Source organism: Candoia aspera, chromosome 1, assembly GCF_035149785.1.
Source record: "Candoia aspera isolate rCanAsp1 chromosome 1, rCanAsp1.hap2, whole genome shotgun sequence".
NCBI lineage: Eukaryota > Metazoa > Chordata > Lepidosauria > Squamata > Boidae > Candoia > Candoia aspera.
The window spans coordinates 10,312,787-10,332,123 of NC_086153.1; the positions used below are offsets into that span (position 1 = coordinate 10,312,787).

The 19,337-nt window shown below is 43.9% G+C and overlaps 1 protein-coding gene across 1 annotated transcript in view; it reads left to right on the forward strand.

The window, feature by feature from the left end:
- Positions 1–19,337, forward strand: part of RAP1GAP2 (RAP1 GTPase activating protein 2) — a 240,374-nt gene that overhangs the window by 32,916 nt on the left and 188,121 nt on the right. The window contains exon 2 of the transcript XR_010067545.1: positions 2,920–2,955. The gene's annotated coding sequence lies outside the window, so the exon portion shown is untranslated. The remainder of the gene's footprint in view (positions 1–2,919; positions 2,956–19,337) is intronic.

Below are 19,337 nucleotides of genomic sequence, written 5' to 3' on the forward strand. Positions count from 1 at the left end.
TCCGCCAAATTGGGTTTTTTTGGATGGTGCAGAATAGAGGAGGGATCACCTGGTGTCCTCCTTTCCATCTCTAGTCTGCTACTGTTATGTAGACAAAAGGGTTAAGGCTGGAATCACCAAAGGGCCCTCTGTTTGGGACCATCCATGCTAATTACCCACAGGATTGTTTCCGGTGGCTCTGGAAAGTTCTGCATCCTTTTGATAGAGATATTTAAAGAACGTAAATTCTTGCCTGTCTTTCATGTTTCTTTCTCTCCCTAGTCTGCCTCCCTTTTATCTCATTTTGCCAGTTAACTGTCTTTGATGTTTGCTGAAGTTTAATAAATATGCATCAAGCTGTCCTTTTTGCTACATGAATTGAGCGATGTGTATACTTGGTCTAACCTGGATACAGGGATTGGCTGGAAAGTGCTGGGTGCAGGTTCAAACAACATGAGCTGGAGGTCTGGTTAAGCTAAGTAATACAAAACTTACTTGAGCCACTTTGGGGTTGTTCGATCCTGGTCTGGAGCTTGCCAGTTTCTGAGTTAGCACAACAAACTAGATTAATCTAAAATAGGTTTGGGTATTTTGTGGTTCTGTATAGGAAGTCCTTGCTTAAAAACCATTAGTTTAGTGACAGTTTGGACTTACAACAGTGCTAAAAAAACCGACTTACAGCTTACAACCATTGCAGAGTCCCTGTGATCATGATTTGGGCGATTTGTTTATTTATTTTATTTTTATTTTACTTTATATCCCACCTTTATTATTTTTACAAATAATTCAAGGCGGGGAACATACCTAATACTCCTTCCTCCTCCTATTTTCCCCACAACAACAACCCTGTGAGGTGAGTTGGGCTGAGAGAGAGTGACTGGCCCAAAGTCACCCAGCCGGCTTTCATGCCTAAGGCGGGACTAGAACTCATGGTCTCCTGGTTTCTAGAGCCCTAGCCACTAGACCAAAATGGCTCACATTTACGACCATTGCAGCGTCCCGTGGTCACCATTTTCAGATTTCCAGGCTGGCTTCTGGCAAGCAAAATCAATGGGGAACCATGTGATTCGCTTAACAACCATGTGGTTCACTTAATGATCATGGTGATTTGCTTAATGACTGTCACAAAAAGGTCATAAAATCAGGTTGGATTTACTTAATGACTGCTTCAGTTAGCAACCAAAATTCCAGTCCCAGTTGTGGTCGATAAGCAAGGACTACCTGATTCTGGGAATCCAGTCATTGTTTTAGCATGGTACACAAACAGGCCATCAAATGAGGTTAATATGGTTTCTTTGGGCTTAGCATATTATATGAATGGCAATTTCTTAACCCGGATTTAAGTTAAAATGTGTTATATGAATCCAGCTAGTGAGTTCAAAGACACTTCCCTCATTATCCTGATGTTTGGATTGATTAAGTGCCATCAAGTCAGTGTTGACTCCTCCTAGTGACCACCTAGATAGATTTTCTCTGTGATGATCTGTCTCCATCCTGGTCCTTCAGCAATTCCAATGGCACCCCATTGCCACCGTAACTGAGTCCATCCACCTTGCTCCTGGTTGTCCTCTTCTCTTTCGTTCCACCTTTCCAAGCATTTTAGACTTATCCTGATGTCTACTCCAAATGGCAAGATTTAATAATAGAGGCTAAATCTGATTAGGGGTTCAAAGGGGTGCAAAACAACTCTCTTCAAGCAATGCCTTCACTGAACGCACAGTTCTGGTTGACAGGAATGGCATCCACGTATAGCAGTCACATGATGGTTTACATCTATTATGTGGCTCACAACACACACCCACGCTGAGCTTTGCATCATTCTTGGCAAACAAAGGCCACTGGTCAGAAGCACTGATGTCAGGCAAGCCCAATGCTTTCTACTTGCCAAATCAAAGTGAAACTTTGGGTTCCTTAGAACTCTTTGTTCTCTTGGCTGGAAACAAACACGCACATGAAAACAGCACTAGACCACTCTGCGCAATTGTGGCAACCTCCAGTACTACTGTAGTGAAGCCTGAGTAGCTCTTGAGCAGTATTTCAACCAGGTTTCTTTCAGTAAGCCACCACCTTGTGCTGATTCAAAGCCCGGCAGCTGCTTTGCAGCCACCAGATAGGAACTGGCAACTGCAAATTGGAAGGATCTGTATTGGCTTTTTCCCTTATAATCCTAAAATCACTAGTCAGAGGCTGGTGTGCAGGCTGATCTAACACACTGTGCTGCAGGTGATGATAACCCAGATGGAGCTTTCTTCTCTTCACATCTAAAAAGCCAACGGGTGGCAGCTGTTGAATTTTTCATCACGGAAGGGAGCAGGCTGATTCAGAAGGTGCAGATTGAACAAAACGTGTCTTTCACATTCCAAGCTCCTTGTTACTTAGTGCAAAAGTAGAAGCTTGGAAGCCTCTTCTGATGCCACCTTAAACTGAAGTCTATCTGATTGCTGAATTTGATTTAGTACATGTCAATTTATAGTTGGTTTCTTTGTGGGGGGAGACTTGCTCTGCTATATTTAAAAAAGCAGAGAGGGCTTTTCCTGCGGGGCTCATTTTATGAGTGTGGCCCTTGGCATGCTGTGCATGATGGAGCATTTAAAATGCTCATTTTTGGCAAGATTCTGGAAGTGCCATTGTCTCCTTCCTAGGGCTGAGAGAGAGTGACTAGCCCAAAGTCCCCCAGCTGGCTTTATGCCTAAGGTGGGACTAGAACTCACAGGCTCCTGGTTTCTAGCCTGGTGCCTTTAACCACTACACCAAACTGGCTTTCGTGCTCATGCCTCATCCCTTCGCCCACATTATAAAATACGATTTAGGAAAAGTTCCACCCTGCCAGCCATTAAGGCACAGTTTAAAAGGGGGTGGGGGAAGCAGGCATGAGAGTGGCCTAACGGAGAAAGTAAGAATCAAAAGAATCTGCTTGATGTTCTTTTCTTCTTTTTCCAGGATTGACAAAGCCATGCTTGCGAGTCTGAAGATAAAGTGAGTAATCAGTTCTTGAATTCTTACTCTTATTTTTTTAATATTGGCCTTCACTGAACAATGCTTGCCTCTGCAGGTGTTTGCTGTACACACACACATAGTCTGCTATTCAATGGGATTAGCCACTCCTACAACCCTTTGCAAATCTCATACCAATCACAGGATAATGCTATGTTTGCTCATGTTTTCCTTTGCTTTGGACATCACTGACTCTTGTCAAGTCATGCTAAGTTCTCATGGAGATGGGATGGTTCTATCTGGGCTGTACCATTTCAAATGGCCCAGGTGGTGAGGGCTGGAAGAAACTTCTCTATTCAAAACCTTCCTCCATGCAAAAAGCTAGCCTATTGGGGGAAAATTATTTTATAGCCTTTTGTCCCTGATAGGCTAGATTTCTATGTAAAGGGAATCTTTTTCATGAGTATTCCATCTTGCAAACCCCTCATCTTCAGTCTGCAGTAGCACAGCAGTTCATTGCTACAGTGAGGACTAGGCAGGTGCTGGAGATGACAAATTCTCTGTGATGGTCTGGAAAGAAAGCACAGGAAAGTTGACTCATCAAAATATAATCTGACCTTTGTAATTGACAAAATATAACTTCTGTTCAGGCTGCATCTGGGCTGCTTTGAGGATAAAATAACCTTTGCAAGCTGGGGGAAACCAGTGAAATCAGTTTCAAGGCTTTTGGAAGCAGCTGGAATTTTCCTGTACTGTAAATTGGGTTAAAAACAATACAGGACAAAGAACACAAATCAGTAATATTATGGAAACTACTTATATTGGGAATATTCATCAGTAGAACCAGAAACCTTCCATTACTAAAAGGAACAAGATTACAGCATTCCAGCAATCAAGGCCTGATGAAATAAATGTGTTTCATGTTTGGTGGCCTTTCTAGAAATCAAGAGGGAAGGGATCATGCACATATCTGGAGAAATGCTGCTCCAGATACAGTGGGCAGTGATGGAGAAGGCTTGCTTCAATGGTCCATGGAGATAGGAGTCTCTGAGTATTCCATCTCTTGTTGATTGGGGCAGAGATTAGTAAAAGTTAAATTAGTAAAAAAAAAATATGGAGAGCCAGTTTGGTCTAGTGGTTAAGGTGCTGGGCTAGAAACCAAGAGACCATGAGTTCTAGTCCCGCCTGAGGCATGAAAGCCAGCTGGGTGACCTTGGGCCAGTCCCCCTCTCTCAGCCCAACTCACCTCACAGGGTTGTTGTTGTGGGGAAAATAGGAGGAGGAAGGAGTAGTTGGTACGCTCGCCGCCTTGAGTTATTTATGAAAATAATAAAGGTGGGATATTTTTTTTTTTTAAAAGACAACTCCTAGATGTATCCAGTCCCTGAGCCATGAAGGGCTTTCAGGTGACAACCAGTACCTTGAATTACATCTGGCAGCCAACTGCAACTACTGCAGCTCTTGAAGTATTGGTGTTATATGAATGAACTGAAGCAGCCTTTCTCAACCTTTTGACCCTGGAGGAACCCTTGAAATATTTTTCAGGCCTCGGGGACCCCCTGCACATTCAGGCTCAAAGATAGGCCAGAAGTTACAAAATTATTATATGCACTTTCTGTGTAGGCCTGTAGATATGCATTAACAGTGCTCTTAAATTAAAAATAAAGAATGAAACTTACTTCTTTAATGTGAAGTTGCCTGAATTTGAAATAATTTTTTAAATAAGTCATGATCTCCCAGGGAACCCCTAGCGACCTCTCATGGAACCCTGGTTGAGAAACCCTGAACTGAAGAATACTTGTCTGCTGGACCAGCCTTAGCTTTTGGTGTTCTTCAAGGGCAGCCCCATGCAGAGAGCATTTGTTTGTTTATCTCTCCCATTGTCAGTTTATGTGTTTGTAATTTTATATAGCTGCCCATCTCACATACATGACTCTAGGTGGCTTACAAAGTTAAAAACACAAAAACAACACAAAGGGTAACCAAAAACATAACAATGAAAATCATTTAAAAAACATTAAAAACCATAAAAGCTTTTTTTTTTTATGCCTTTGAGTTACTGTTGACTCCTGGACTAGTCCCTGCAGTTTTCTTGGCAAGATTTCAGAAGTGGTTTGCCCTTCCCTGCTCGCTAGGGCTAAGAGAGAATGACTGGCCCAAGGTCACCCAGCTGGCTTTGGGCCCAAGGTGGGACTAGAACTCCCAGTCTCCAGCCTGATGACTTAACTACTACACCAAACCGACTCTCCATAAAAACTATTAAAACCATAAAAACATCATCTGCAGGAGAGTGCACTGAATTTCAGTAGTTGTAGTAGTTTGGCTGACGGTGACCAAGGCATGAATACCTGGGAGTAGCACCTCCAATTTCAGAAGGGATTGTAACAGGTGCACAAGACAGAGTGTGTGAAGGCCCTCCTAGCCATAGTGGCTACCTGCTCATTGAGCGGGAATTGTGAGTCTAAGAGGATCCCCCAAATTTGAGACAGCTCTGTCCAGGGCATGCAATCCTGTCAAGAGTCCCCTTTTTGGGAGAGATGGGTGGTGATAGAAATTTGAAGAATAAATAAATAAGTAGGAACTCTGTTCTGCATCTCATTAGACATGGCGTGCTTCTGTGTTGGTGACACAAGGTTCCCCCTTGTGCGTGTGTGTGAGGGTTGTTTTTAGCCAATGGTGGTTGATGTCCAGGCATCTGCTTCCAAGAACCTCTCTCTCCTCAGCCATGCTTTGATTTATCCAAGAACAATATCTGCCCTTCGTGTGATGGCTCGCTCCCTAGCGTAGCTGATGCAGAGCCTGGCCAAGCTTCTCTGTGCCCTTTGGGATTCCCGCCCTAGAATTGGTACTGTCACATCCTTCCCATTGTCAGTTTATGTGTCAGGGAGTGAAAGCAATAACATTCCTAGCTTGGGGCAAAAGTACCTTATCTTCTCTATCAGAGCTGGTTTTTATTTTTATTTTTTTTAAAAAAGATCTTATTCTCTGAGGCAGCTTGGATTTGAAAACAATTTCCATCTGCCGTTTTATTAAAGAGTTTTTTTCCCCTCTAATGTTGAAAAGACGCTTGTCCTTTTACCAGGGTGGGAAGGATTTTGGAGCAGCTGTGCAAGCAGGCACATGGAGAGGGGGGGGGTTGGGGGTCAAAAAAGCAAAGTGGGCAGCTGTGCCATCACCCATATTGCACAGCAGGGCGTTGATTGCACAGTCACAGCTGCCATCTTGAAAATACGGATCCCCTCTGAGAATATCCCCCTGTCCCCCCCATCAGAATGAGCCAGGGGATGGAGGAACAAATTTAATTGAAATATGTAGAGTAGTACAGTTTATGCCCCAGCAGGTGGCAGTATCAAGTTGACCTTACCTTTGCTCCAAAGCTAAGCAGGGTCCAGTCTGGTCTGTGCTTGGATGGGGAGTACCAAGAAATGCCAAGGTTATAGGCTAGACTGGGAAGTCAAAAAATAAAAATAAAGCAAACTACTTCTGTACTGTTGATTAGAAAATGACACGTAGTGCCAGTAGGGTCGCCAGGAGATGGCTCAACTCAATTTGCTGAGGCAGCAGGAGGCATCAAGCAATTTTGGCAGATCTCAGAAAGCCAGTCAGGGTCAGAACTGGTTGGAACTTGAATGAGAGACCATTAGGGAGCCCTAAGGCTGAAGCACTAGACTAGAAACAAACAAAAAAAGGGGGCAGTGGCAACCTTATGTTGCTGCCAAGCAAGCAACTTCAATGTATCTATGAAATCAGCAAGAGTCAAACCTTTCTTGAAGGAGACTTAATTTGGCTGCTATTACATATATTACATATTATCTCCAAAAGAAGAGGTCCTAAAAGAGTCTGTTACTACCAAGCCCAAATACCCACTTTTTATTCCAATGTTGATTTCGTGGTACTGTTTTCTACCCCTCCCTCCCTGTTATTTTTAATTTGAGATGCTGAGGATTAAACATGGCTTCTCTTTCATATAAAGCACGCGCTTGATATGAACTTCCGGCCCGTCTGCCCAGAATAAAGTAAAATTCTAAGGAATCTAAATAGTGTTGATTTAAATGAGGCTTAGGGCAGGCCTGGTTTTATGCTGTCGGTCCATCCAGGAGATCACAGAAGGTCATTCCCAGCACTTCCTAGAGAGATTATAGCTTCAGTCACTTAGTGGTGGTCTCTTCCTGACTGCAGTGTCAAAAATAGAACCGTAGCGAGTGAACCAAGTGTCTGTGCATTTTTTAAACAAGAGTTGCTAAGAAAACAGAGGGGAAGGGAAGCATAGGCTGTAGTGTGCTTCTGTGTAGCTTAAATTAGGGCTGTCTGAGTAGAGAAATTGTGATATGCTAGAGAAAACCAGAAACCACTCACTCACTCACTCTTTTATTTATTTAAGACATTTAAGACATTTATACCTGCCCAACAAAACCACTGTGACTTTTGGTGGTTCACAAAAAACTAAAAATCAGCTTGGGGTGAACCCAAACTTTAGCCATACTTAGAACAGCCCCACTGAAATCGATGCCGGCTGGTGAGTTCTGGAAGCTGAAGTCCATGCACCTTACAGTTGCCAAGGTTGAGAAACACTGCATTAGTAGAATGCACTTAGCCCTAGCTTTTAAAATATTTATGGAGTGCCTCCAAAAGAATAATGGAAGAATGTCTTCTCAAGTAAAAGCATTGCTTATCTCCTATCCTAATCCATTATCCTTTCCCTCACTTGAATTGTGGAAGGACAGGCAACAGCTGCATTCATAAGCTGACATCATTGGGGCTTGGCAGAATTAACTTTAAATATTTGCTTGTTTGAGATGGGATTTTTTGTTTTTGACCCTGGCATCCACCCATAGATGCGTGTGCTAAATCAGATCCTGGGTCTGTGCAGTGAACCCAAAGTCTGAGGTCGCATTTGGCTGCCTGGATTTTGTAAAGTGTTCACCCTAGGAGAGCTGGGCAGACCCCCAACCTCTCTCTTTTGGGGTCTCATGCAGCTTCCCAAATTAGGTCATTGAGATTGGACGCTGCAAATGATCCTCTCTGGCCTTTGGAAGCCAAAAAAGGTTTTAAAAATACAGGTAGTCCTTGTTTAGTAACTGCCTCGCACAGTAACTGTTCACAGTTATGACAGTGATAAAAAAGTAACTTTGCACCCATCCTTGCATTTATGACCTTTGCAGGTCTGTAAAGCCAAGAAAAGCTGAAGTAAGATCGTAAGCACAGTTGTGGTTTCACTTAATGACTGCTTCACTTAACCAAGCTGCCATGCTCGACTGTGGTCACTAAATGAGGACTACCTATAAAAGTATGGCTCATAGCCACAAGAATAGCGCCTTCCTTGTCCTAGAATTTAGGCTGAGCAATTGGCAGTTCAACAGAGGATATGCAACTTCCATCCTTTGAATCCTGTTGAGGGCAGATGGGAGATGGAGCCCCAAACCTCTGATGGGTTACCAGCCCCTGAATCAAGAGGAGATATAAGACCAAAGCTCTTGGAGGGCGTACCGAAATGGCTAACTGGTTGCTTGATTTGATTTCCTAGCAAGATACTTTAGGGAAGAAAGTGTAGCTGAGTGGCCAACAAGTCCCTTTGCTTGCAGAATCCCCACTGAGGAACAGGTGATGGGAACCCCCTTTTTCTTCCTGGAGATCTGCAGCCAGGAACCCCACCAACTACAGGTTGTGAACTTCTTTACTGCTACATTTAAAGCTTGCTCATCTTCTGGACTTGACACCTCTAAATTGCAATGGCTCGCTTCCTGTGATAGTGCTGTCTTGGAGAAACAGCTTCCATTCTTTTTTGATTTTCAGGTTTTCTTGAGAACCTGCAAAGGGACAGGTAGGATCCTAGAGTTAGAAGGGACATCAAAGGCCATGTGGTCAGATATACCAATCTGGGTGGTTGTGTGTTACAACAGTGTTTTTCAAACTTGGCAACTTTAAGATGTGTGGACTTCAACTCACAGAACGCCCCAGTCAGTATTCTGGCTGGGGAATTCTGGGAGTTGAAGTCCACACTTCTTAAAGTTGCCAAGTTTGAGAAACACTGGTATATACAGTCTATTTTTCTTTTCAGTTTGAGAAACACGGTGTTACCAGAAGGTACCCCTGCTTTCATTCTAATTTATGGGAGATGGTCACAAGCATGCCTAATCAGTGATCATAATAACCCAATGAGCTGCAGATAGTCCTCGCTTAACAACCACAACCAGGACTGGAATTTTGGTTGCTAAGCGAAGTGGTCATTAAGTGAATCTGTCCTGATTTTACAACCTTTTTTGCAGCAGTTGTTAAGCAAATCACTGTGGTCATTAAGCGAACCATGCAGTCGTTAAGCAAATCTCATAGTTCCCCATTGATTTTGCTTGCTGGAAGCTGGCCGGGAAGGTCAAAAATGTCGATGACATGTCCGCAGGATGCTGCGATGGTTGTAAATGTGAACTGGTTGCCAAGTGCCCAAATTGTGATCACATGACTGTGGGGATGCTGTGAGGGTTGTAAGCGCGAGGACTGGTTGTAAGTTGGTTTTCCCAGCACTGTGGTAAGTCTGAACCATCACTAAACAAATGGCTGATAAGCGAGGACTACCTGTACAGTGTTTAATTAGAAATCACAGAGCTAATCTGGAAGAGAGGGAGAAACAAACAACAGCAGATGGAAACTGAAATAAATGGCTGATGGTATAGGCATTAGAAGGAAATATCTGCTATTCTTCACATTCAGCCAGAAGGGAAAAAAAGACAGACAAGGCGGCACAGTAATAATAAGGGGAGCAGTGCTCATCCTTTAAAAGAAATTAGATCTTTTTTTCTTCCTCACCTCCTGTGACAGTAAGTTTCCTGATGGTGAGAGAACGTAGCAACCGTGCTGTATTGTAGACACTCTTAAAGTCGATCCTGCTGCAGTGTTTACTTTTCCTCACTGTGAAGAAATTCAAAACCACCCTTTTGCTAACTCAGTAATTGCTTCTTTCTCATGGGGGGGAGGGGAAATGACTCTACGTGGGTGGACGTTGCCCTCCAAGCCTGTTCAACCTTTGGAGGTGGGAGGCAACATTGCCGAATCAGCCGTCCTGAATTTAGGGAGCGCTTGCTTCTAAGGAAATTTGCAGCATCGCTTGTAAGCCCAGCCGATGGCAGTTCAGGGTGCTTGCTTAAGCTCCTAAGTCCTCTTTCTCCCTAAGGCTTCAGGGAAGTTGCCATAACAAATCCATATGCATGTGCCTACAGAGAGGGTGAAGAATCAGTTCTCCGACAAATGAACAAGCTCAAAGGCCAACCTTGCGCAGTGCACAATTCTGCAGTGACCATAAGCTTGGAATCTCTCAGAATGTTATGGTGTATAATATAGTCCACCTTCCTTAAGCACTCAGGTTAGGGCAGTGTTTCTCCACTTTGGGATGTGTGGACTTCAGCTCCCAGAATTCCCCAGCCAGCTTTGCCCTCCAAGCCTGCCATCCAAGAGAGAGATGGATGTTACATGATGTCATGTCCTCACGTACAGAGTTTTAGGTGACTTCTACCTCCCCACTTCTGGAAAGAAGGGGATTTCTCTACTTTTTTATGCAGTTGTATATCCTGGGCAGTGTTTTCAGTTACACTGATCACCAAGAGGAAGTGCATCACATATTGCCTCTTGATGCTCAGTGTAACCATAAACCTGGAAGTAAATCTTGGACACAGTTCAGCATAGCTGTGCAGGTTTTCCTCTTCTTTTTTTAAACCAAAAGATGTGTTTCTAGCCCTTATGAATGTGAGCATTACAATAAAAATATCTGGGTGAGAGGATGAATGGGATCCAGCAAATCTCTAATGCTCAGCTTTCTTTTACAACCTGATTACTTGCTTCAGTTCTGCACAAGTGCTGGTGCCTGAACATCCAGGTTCACACAGCATGCTTAACCCAGGTTAACAAAATGCAGGTCTTCAGATAAAGGTCCCAAAGAAATAGCCTGTTATGGTTTAATGGATGGACGGTTTCACACAAGATGCAGAAACAATGGCTGAGCTTCCCACAGCATGCTAAACCACAAACCAGCCAGCCACATTTTAGCTTAGTGTGTTGTATGAAAACAGCTAATCTATAAAGCAGCAGCATTTACAACCCCAAAAAATGGATTTAAGTCAATGGACTGTAGCAGGGTTTCTCCTAAGACACAAGGGTTAGGGAATCTGGAGGTTGTACACAAAGAACCTTGAAACATCTTCATACATAGGGGAAATGGGCTTTCAGTTATGTCCCCCAAGCCATCCTGTATTTTTTGCTTGATTTTGACTATGCGCTACAGTCTCACAGCTGCGTTATAGCAATGATGGAGTTGGAAGGACACTCAAGGTCCTCCGGTCCATCCCCAGATTCAGTGTGTGATCTGCACCCTCCCAAAGATGACTGACTCATCTCCTTGCTACCATAACTCCATCCAAAAGCAGCCTACCCCTTTCTGAGACAAGCTGTTCTAATACCAAAAAGCTCCCACCGTTAGGATCTTTCTCCTGATACTTTGCTAAATTTTGCTCCCCAACAATTTTGGTCCTGCATTTGAGGGCTGCAGAGGGCTGGCGGGCTCCACCCTGTGGATGACGCCATTCAGATCGTTGGAATGGCCGGATTGACGGATGTTTTGCGAGAGGTTGCCCAAGGATGGAGCCAATCTTGTTACCATAGGGGGCTCTGTAAAGTGGCATCATATATCATATATCCTTCCCTGAGTGATGCTGTGCTGCATTTCCCTTCTAGACATAAGTGGTTTTGCAGCAGACAGCTGGTGGTTGATGCTTTAAAGGCAGTTATTTCCGAGGCCCATTAAGACCTGCGGCTGTTCCTTGGCATGTTCTTAATTTTTCCTTTTTGCTTAAGTATTGGGTTGCATAACAGGATCCGGAGGTTATATTCTGAACCAGCTGGAATTTCTGAACATTTTCCACAGGCAGTCTTGCAGAAAGCACATTACGTATCTGGTCTGGGTGTTACTGCAACTTTCATAAGCCATCACCACATTAGTTTCTTGGAGAAGGGACCCAGCTGGTGTGTCTGCTAAAGCTGGTTAAAGTGCAGTGTGCATGGGCACATCATGGGCACATCATCTCTGGCTCTAATAATGATAATCAAAGCTGCCTGCAACTTTAGGGATTCTGCAATGCCATTCCCAGCAGCTGAAAAGCGTGTTTGCTTGTTGACTCTACTGCCAACCCAAAGTCCTTTGCTGTCATCCAGCTTGAGGATCAGTTTCTTATCTTGTACCCAACCCCTTGCCAGCGGTGCTGCTGAAGTTTTACGAAAGAATGGTCTCTGACACACAGATATCTCCAAGATACAGTATTTGGTTGCCTTGTGAGCAGCTGTTGCAGTCAGAATCCTAGAAGGGGGAGGGCCCCTGAGGCCCCTGAATCTTAGCGCAATATTCTGCACTTTGCAGGAATCACCATGAATGCATCCTGGCAGATGGTCATCTCTAGCTTCCACCTGAGCACTTCCACTTCCTACTTGGATGACTGATCTCACTCTGCAGCTCCTTTTCCAGATGGAATGTCACAGGAACTTAATCCATTGTTCTGTGCCCTGCACTGAAATGAGAGACAACGGGTCTTCTGTGTATTTATTTCATGCAAGAGTTGAGAGTGTGCAGTTAGTGCTGTCTCGTCCTGCTTCTCCCACAAGAATAACCCTGTGAAGGAGGTGGGGTCAAGAGACAAGGCCCAAAGTCACACCATGAGCTTCCAAGGATGAGGCTGGACCAGAACCGAGCTTCCCTGCCTCTAGTCCAGCACCTTAACCACCACATCAGACTAGCTCTTGGGATGAGAGAGAGGAACTGGCCCAAAGTCCCCCAGGGAACCTCTGTGGCTGATGGTGGACTTGAATGTGGGTCTTCCCATACCTAGTCTGGCTCCTTCACCACCACCATACTGACTCATGGTTCAAGAGAGAAGAATTGGCTCAAAATCCCCCAGGGAGCTTCTGTGGCTGAGGGTCACCTAGAACTTTCCTGTCCCTGCTCCTAATCCAACATAATAACCACTAAACAGGCTGGTTCTCTTTTGCTTCTCAATGTCACATCCTTTCAGGCATTGGAAGGCTCCATATTCCTCTTTAATTGTCTTTTCTCAATGATAAACCTCCCCAATCCTTCAGGCATTCTTTATACAGTTTAATTTCTAATCTCCAATCGTCCTTGGTGCTCTTCTTGAAACCTGCTCCAGTTTCTCTGAACCTTTGTTAAACTGGGATGCCAAGAAAGGGAGTCCCTACTTGGCTTGACTAAACCAGGTAGTAATTTCAGACTCAGATCTTAAACCATCTTAAGTCTCCCTCCTCTCTGGGTAACATACAAGCATCCTATTACTTCACTTTAACAGGTCATCCTACTACATGATCGGCCTTTTTCAGCATATGAGAGTATAGTTAACCCATGGACAGAAGTTGAATTAGTTCTTCTTAAATGAAACCATCCTTTATTAGGAACGAAGGGAATATTATGGTTTAGCCTTTCTGGAAACAGGGCATTGTTGACAAAGTGCAACGTTTGGAGATGCACATGTGTTACAAACAGGTCACATCAAAGCATTATCAAAGGATTCTGGCATAGAATGTCAAACTGAGTTTAGTCAAATTTCTAGCGGGCTTGAGCTGGGAAACCAGAAGAACCATTTTAGGCCAGCCAAGTACTTTGAGTAATGCATGGTTCACAGAAAGGGTTGGGTTTTCACACTAGCATGGTTTGATAATGTTCTATCAGCAGTTCTTGCAAATAGATTTAGAAAGTTCCTATTTGAAGAAAGAGCCCGCCCTTACAATGAGGCTGCTGTTAATATCCTGGAGGTGCTGGTTCATATCCTACTCTACTGTGACTTCTAGAGCATCTTCCCCATACTTTCTAGCACCTCTTCTTCACTGGCCCTTCTGTGTGTGTCACCTCCAGTCAGACAAGACTCCTTGAAAAACATTTAGCACAGACAGATTTACTCTGAGAGTCTTCAGGATTTCATCTTTGTCACAGAGCAGATTAATCTATGGTGAAACACCATACTCACCTGGTCTAACATACGGTGGTAGTAAGATCAGTGAAATGTAGTTGGCAACTGTTACCTCTAAAGATGTGCCAGGCTGTTTGGCAGCTACCTAAACACCAAACTCATTCATTTCAAAGTACAATTCTCATGGAGTTCTCTTTAGTGAGATTTATTGAGAGGAAAGGGGTGGGGCTACAAAAATTCCAGCAACTGACCTATTCCCCATTTACAGCCAATTTATCCCCATGTATATGCAAAAATATCCATTCGTTATCACTGTTGTATTTTCATGACAGCATGAAAAGACATTTGATTTGATCCTGTTTAGCCTTATGCTTCCTTCTTAATGGGTAGCTGGTCTCCAGGGTTAGGGAACAGAAGATCCTTCTGATACGTATCAGTTTCAACTTTCCTCATGCAAACCACATACTGATTATTCCTCTTTTGTCTTGAATGGTTTAAATAGAAAAGCATTGCAAAATAATGGCTCTCTGGCAATTGATGTGACTCAGAATTGTTGCATGCTGTCTGTATTTTGGCTGGCGTGTGGGACTGGATCAGCCTAGTTTGGTCCTGCATTCTTGTCATAGCCCATCTTGTTTCTACATTAATATGCAGATTTTTTTTCTTCATCTGTGCAACGCCTGTGCATTTCAATAAGTATATTACAATAGTTATATGGAAGTGCATATATTTATTTCCTTTATTTAAAACCCTCCCACAATGCTGTTAAAGGTATAAATATTTCCCCCTGATATTTTAAAGCGATAATATCTTGCAAATATGTGTGATAATTAACAAATGCTGCCCAACCCACAAACACCAGTGATTAAAGCTTCCCACCACAGCAATAAAATCAGAAACAGTTCTTGGAAAAATACCAACTGCTGAAACCTCTTCTAAACCTTCCTTCTAAGTCTAAAAGGATAAATGAATCTTCACTGGACTTTTAAGATACAGGGAAAGTCTCATTTGAGTTTGCTTCCTATTAACATCCAGGCAGTTTTGTTAGCAACAACAAGGAGATGGAGTGCTGTTTCTTTCTTCACAGCCAGTGCTAGCCAAGTGCAAACCAGTAATTAATGTCTTGTGAGATCAGCCAAAGTCAGCTGTGTGCTACCTCGGCTGTTTGTGTCCCCAACAGTCAAAGCTACGTCCAAATTGTAATGTTCAACACAACAGAAGTGGAAAATTATTCAGCGCATGAGAAGAAAGCCTATTCGTTGCATTTTATTAATGCAATATTTGATGGAGTTCTTGTCCTGCGCCTGCCCACGGTTTTACCCACTTTCTGGGTAATCCAGTCCCCAGGTACCATTCAGGGCCCAGGACAGGCCCAGAGGCAAACCTAGATTGTATAATCTGACCCTCACTTAAAGTCGGTCCTGGGCTTGATGTGAAAGAGATAGGCAGTGTGCTCATTATATGTAACTGATCTGCGATGGTTAAAATCCACACGCTGCATAATTAAAAAAAAATCTCCTTGATAGAATAGTTGGGCAAAATCTACCACAAGTGTGGCTAAATACTCAGTATTGGGCAGGAATTTGGAGGGATTTGAATAGGGATGATGATGATGATGATTCTATAGTGAAGAACAAGGGAGATGGGCAAGAAAAAAAAAGGATGTAATCCACAGCATAATTTAATTGTTTTAATTGTTGTTTAAACTGTTGTTTTATATCTGTTAATTGTTTTATTGTACGCTGCCCAGAGTGACGTCTGTGAGATGGGTGGCTATATAAATTTGATAAATAAAATAAAATAAAAGTGACAGGGGAGCACCGTTATAGAAGACATGGAGCAGGTAAGATGTTGGACTAGGACCAGGAAGTGACAGGTTTACCCTCAGCCATGGCAACTCACTTGTGGCAGTGTCTCTCTTAGCCCAGCCTACATCACAGGGTTGTTATGAGGATAAAAGGAAAGGAAACTTCCATGCAAGCCATTTTGAATTCCTGAAGGAGAGGCAGAAAACCCTCCCAATAGAAACCCAAATCCTCTCCCCTTCCCCACATAGGATCTGGCTTCAGGGGTGTCCACGGGGTGCGATCCAAAATATCAAGATGGCAGCCCCGATGGCGCCATCTTGACTTTTTGACTGTACCCTGCCAACAGCCGTGCCTGTATCTCCTCTCAGCCTTCTGCAGCCTGGGCTGAGCTGCCCTTCCCTTGGCTGGGGATAACTGGACCTGTAGTCCCTCCCCATCTGGAGAGCCCCACCCCCAAGCCTGCTTTTGTTTTTAAGTTGATTTCTTCCTAGGTAAGCAGGGAGCCTTTCTCCTTTTCCTCGCTGCTCCCCCCGCTCTCTTTTACACTTTAATTTGTTTTTCATTAGTTCCTATGGCAACCATGAATGTATCTGTGGCGGGTTTTGAAATTAAGAGAAAATGAGCGCAGATTACCGAAAGAGGGGTGGGGGTATTTGAGATCAAAGAGGCTGGCGAGAAATAGCCCTGTCTGAAGAATTTGCAGTTTAGCCAGCCGGGGTGTTTCTTACAGAAAGGAGAAGCTTAAGAGAGATCCCTGCCATTGTAACTAGCCCAGGACCCTGTGCAAGAAGGTAACCCTTTGCGTTTCCCCCCAAAATGCAGAAGAACGGCTGGTAAGTTTTCAATTTGTTGCGGTTTCCATGATGTAAAGGGCAGGGGGACGCGGTCTCTCCAAGCAGCCTTCCTCTTCCCTGGTGCCCTTCCAAATGCATGGGATTATAGTGCCCCCTAATTCCCTGCCCCCCAATTCCCTGCCAGGGCCACCAAGGGGGTGGGGTGGGGTGGAGTTAGCACAGCCTAGCTAAAGGGGGCCAGATTTGGGGGGGGGGGAGGCTGCTGTTTCACATTAAGAGCTTTCTAGTGCAAAGGCAGCCGGAGATGCAGTCTTTGCGGCAGAGAGGTCTAGTGGGTAGAGCAGGGCATCCGGCACTCAGCATGCAGGGATGGTTCACTTATCGCCAACTCTTCAAAGGTTACCTTCCCCTCTGGAATAGGTTTCTGTTTTTCTGGGTTGCTGTCACAGTGCGTACGCGGGTCTTTCAGATTTCTCTTGGGGGTGTTTTTGACTTTCTCTGAGAGTTGAAAGTGTCACTTCCTGTTATGTATCTTTTCCGTTGGATCTCTTTCCATCGCTCTGATGCCTCCCTGCTTGCCCATACTTCTGTTCCTAATGAGCCCCTAGGAGATGCCTTCTTTGGGGGGAATATCCTGCTGTCTGGGAACCCTGGAAAGTTGCAGATAACTGAAGAGAAGTTGTACTGTGAAAAACAGGAGACTTGTGCACAGGCTGCCGTGTCTGCGGGATCCAATGCTTTTGTTAAAATGAATGAGAAAGCAGTGCCACGCCCTTGCAGCCTAAACCCCACCCCTTTTGTATAGGCCTGTGATGTCACAATGCACAAAACAAAATGGGTGGAGCTTGCATCACAATGGAGCGAATAAATGAGAAAAGCAATGCCATGTCCTGCGATGTGGGTCTGTGATGTCACAATGTGCAAAAGGGGAGGAGATTGCATAGGCTGACCATATTTCCTTGAGACAAAAATGGGACGTTGGGATGGCAAAACGGGCCAGGGCCAGGCGACGAGCTGGATCGGCAGGCAGGAACTTCTCCGGTTTTCTCGGGCTGGGAATCTTCGGATTCCTTTGTTTGCGAGAGGCAAGGCTGGGCTGGAGAGTCTAGTGAACGGTTGTCCCCGACAAGCCGTTCCTCCTCTGGCTGTGCTTTTACGTTCTTTTCTTCCCGCCCTTTCAAGGCAGGAGCAAATCGGTTCGCCCTTTGATCACTGCCTATCAGCTGATCCTGTTTTTTTCTTTTTAGGTTTCCCACCAGGTTGAGCTCTGTGGCTTTTTTCTCACCCTTTCTGCTGAGCTTCCCCTCCTTCCACTCAAAGTCAGACTGCATTCTGACAGGTTTGCAGGAACTTTCACATTTTTAAGTAAGGTTTTTAAGAAAATGGGACAAAATGGACATTTATATTAAAACAACGGGACGGTCTGGAAATGTTAAAAAAAACAGGACTGTCCCGTTCAAAACGAGATGTATGGTCAGCCTAAGATTGCATCACAACGGGGCAGTGTTGCTTTCCCTCTTTGACCTCCCCTGAGGGTGCCTCTGCTCACCCACCTTGGCTTACTTGTAAATAATTTCAGAAAGATCATTTCCCACCCAGGTTCTCTTTTTTCCTTGCAGAGCAGTTTTGAAAACAAATTATTTTTCATGGAATAGAAGGAGAATTAGAAAGGGGCAACATGCAAGGAAAATTTTCCTTACATACATCCACATTCCAGCTTTCTCTTTCTGGATAAGCAGTAGTATATAAAACATAGAAAGTTAATTAGAAGTGGTCAGCCAAAGAAAATAAAGACATGAGATAAGAAAAGTTAATATAAATTAATATAAAGTCCCTCTGGTGGGAGGAGATGGGCAGTGACAAATTTGATAATAAATAAATAAATAAATTTAATTAATAGCATCATCATTCATTCTACCTCTCCTTATCTTCCTAAACTTGCTACCCCCAAATCAACATTTTGTTTTATATATTGCCTTTTGTTTTTCAAACTTCTTACCTCTTTCTTTCAGAGCATCTCAGCAGCTCCATTTAATCCACCTTTCTCAGGCTTTTCCATCTCCTTGGAGTTGTTGTGGGGTGGTGGTGGGGAGAATGTCTGTATTTTTACTCAGTGTGTTTTCTGTGAGGTGTTTCTACTTCTATGGCCACCAGGAGGCAGCACGTGACCGGCTTCATCCTTATTGGGACTCATCAGATGTGGGTACTGTAGTCAGATCATCTTCTGTGGAGTTATCCCCTCCCCTGTCCTGGGGATTGAACTCTTGGACTTTTGCACTTTAGATGATTATGAATTAGCCTTAGGAACTATCCAGATCCCGGCCCTCAATGGAAGGGATAAATAGGCTTTATCAGAATGGTATATACAGTACCGGTGTTTCGCAATCTCAGCAACTTTAAAATGTGTGGTCTGTAACTCCCAAATGTGTAGACTTCAACTCCCAGAATTCCCCAGCCAGCATGCTTAATGACCTTAATGACCACCTCAAGAAAGGTTGTTAAATTGGGTTGGATTTGCTTAATGACTGCTTCATTTAGCAACTAAAATGCCAGTCCCAATTGTGGCCATTAAGCGAGGACTACCTGTACAGATGAATAAAAACCTTTCTTGAGTTGAGCTCAACTTCTAGTAACAACAGACCCTGCCACAAACTCAGATGCCTATTTTGTCCCCACATTGACACCAACAGCACCATCATGGGCCTCAACAATTTCACAGACAAGGCGCCTTCAGATGCTCTTCCTTTAATGTGACATTATCTGCCAGCAATGCCCCTCTGGATTCGACGTAAGACAAACAGGACGAACTTCGTGCAGTGAATTATGGATGCAGGTTTGACATCAGGACACAAGACAAGGACAAAGTA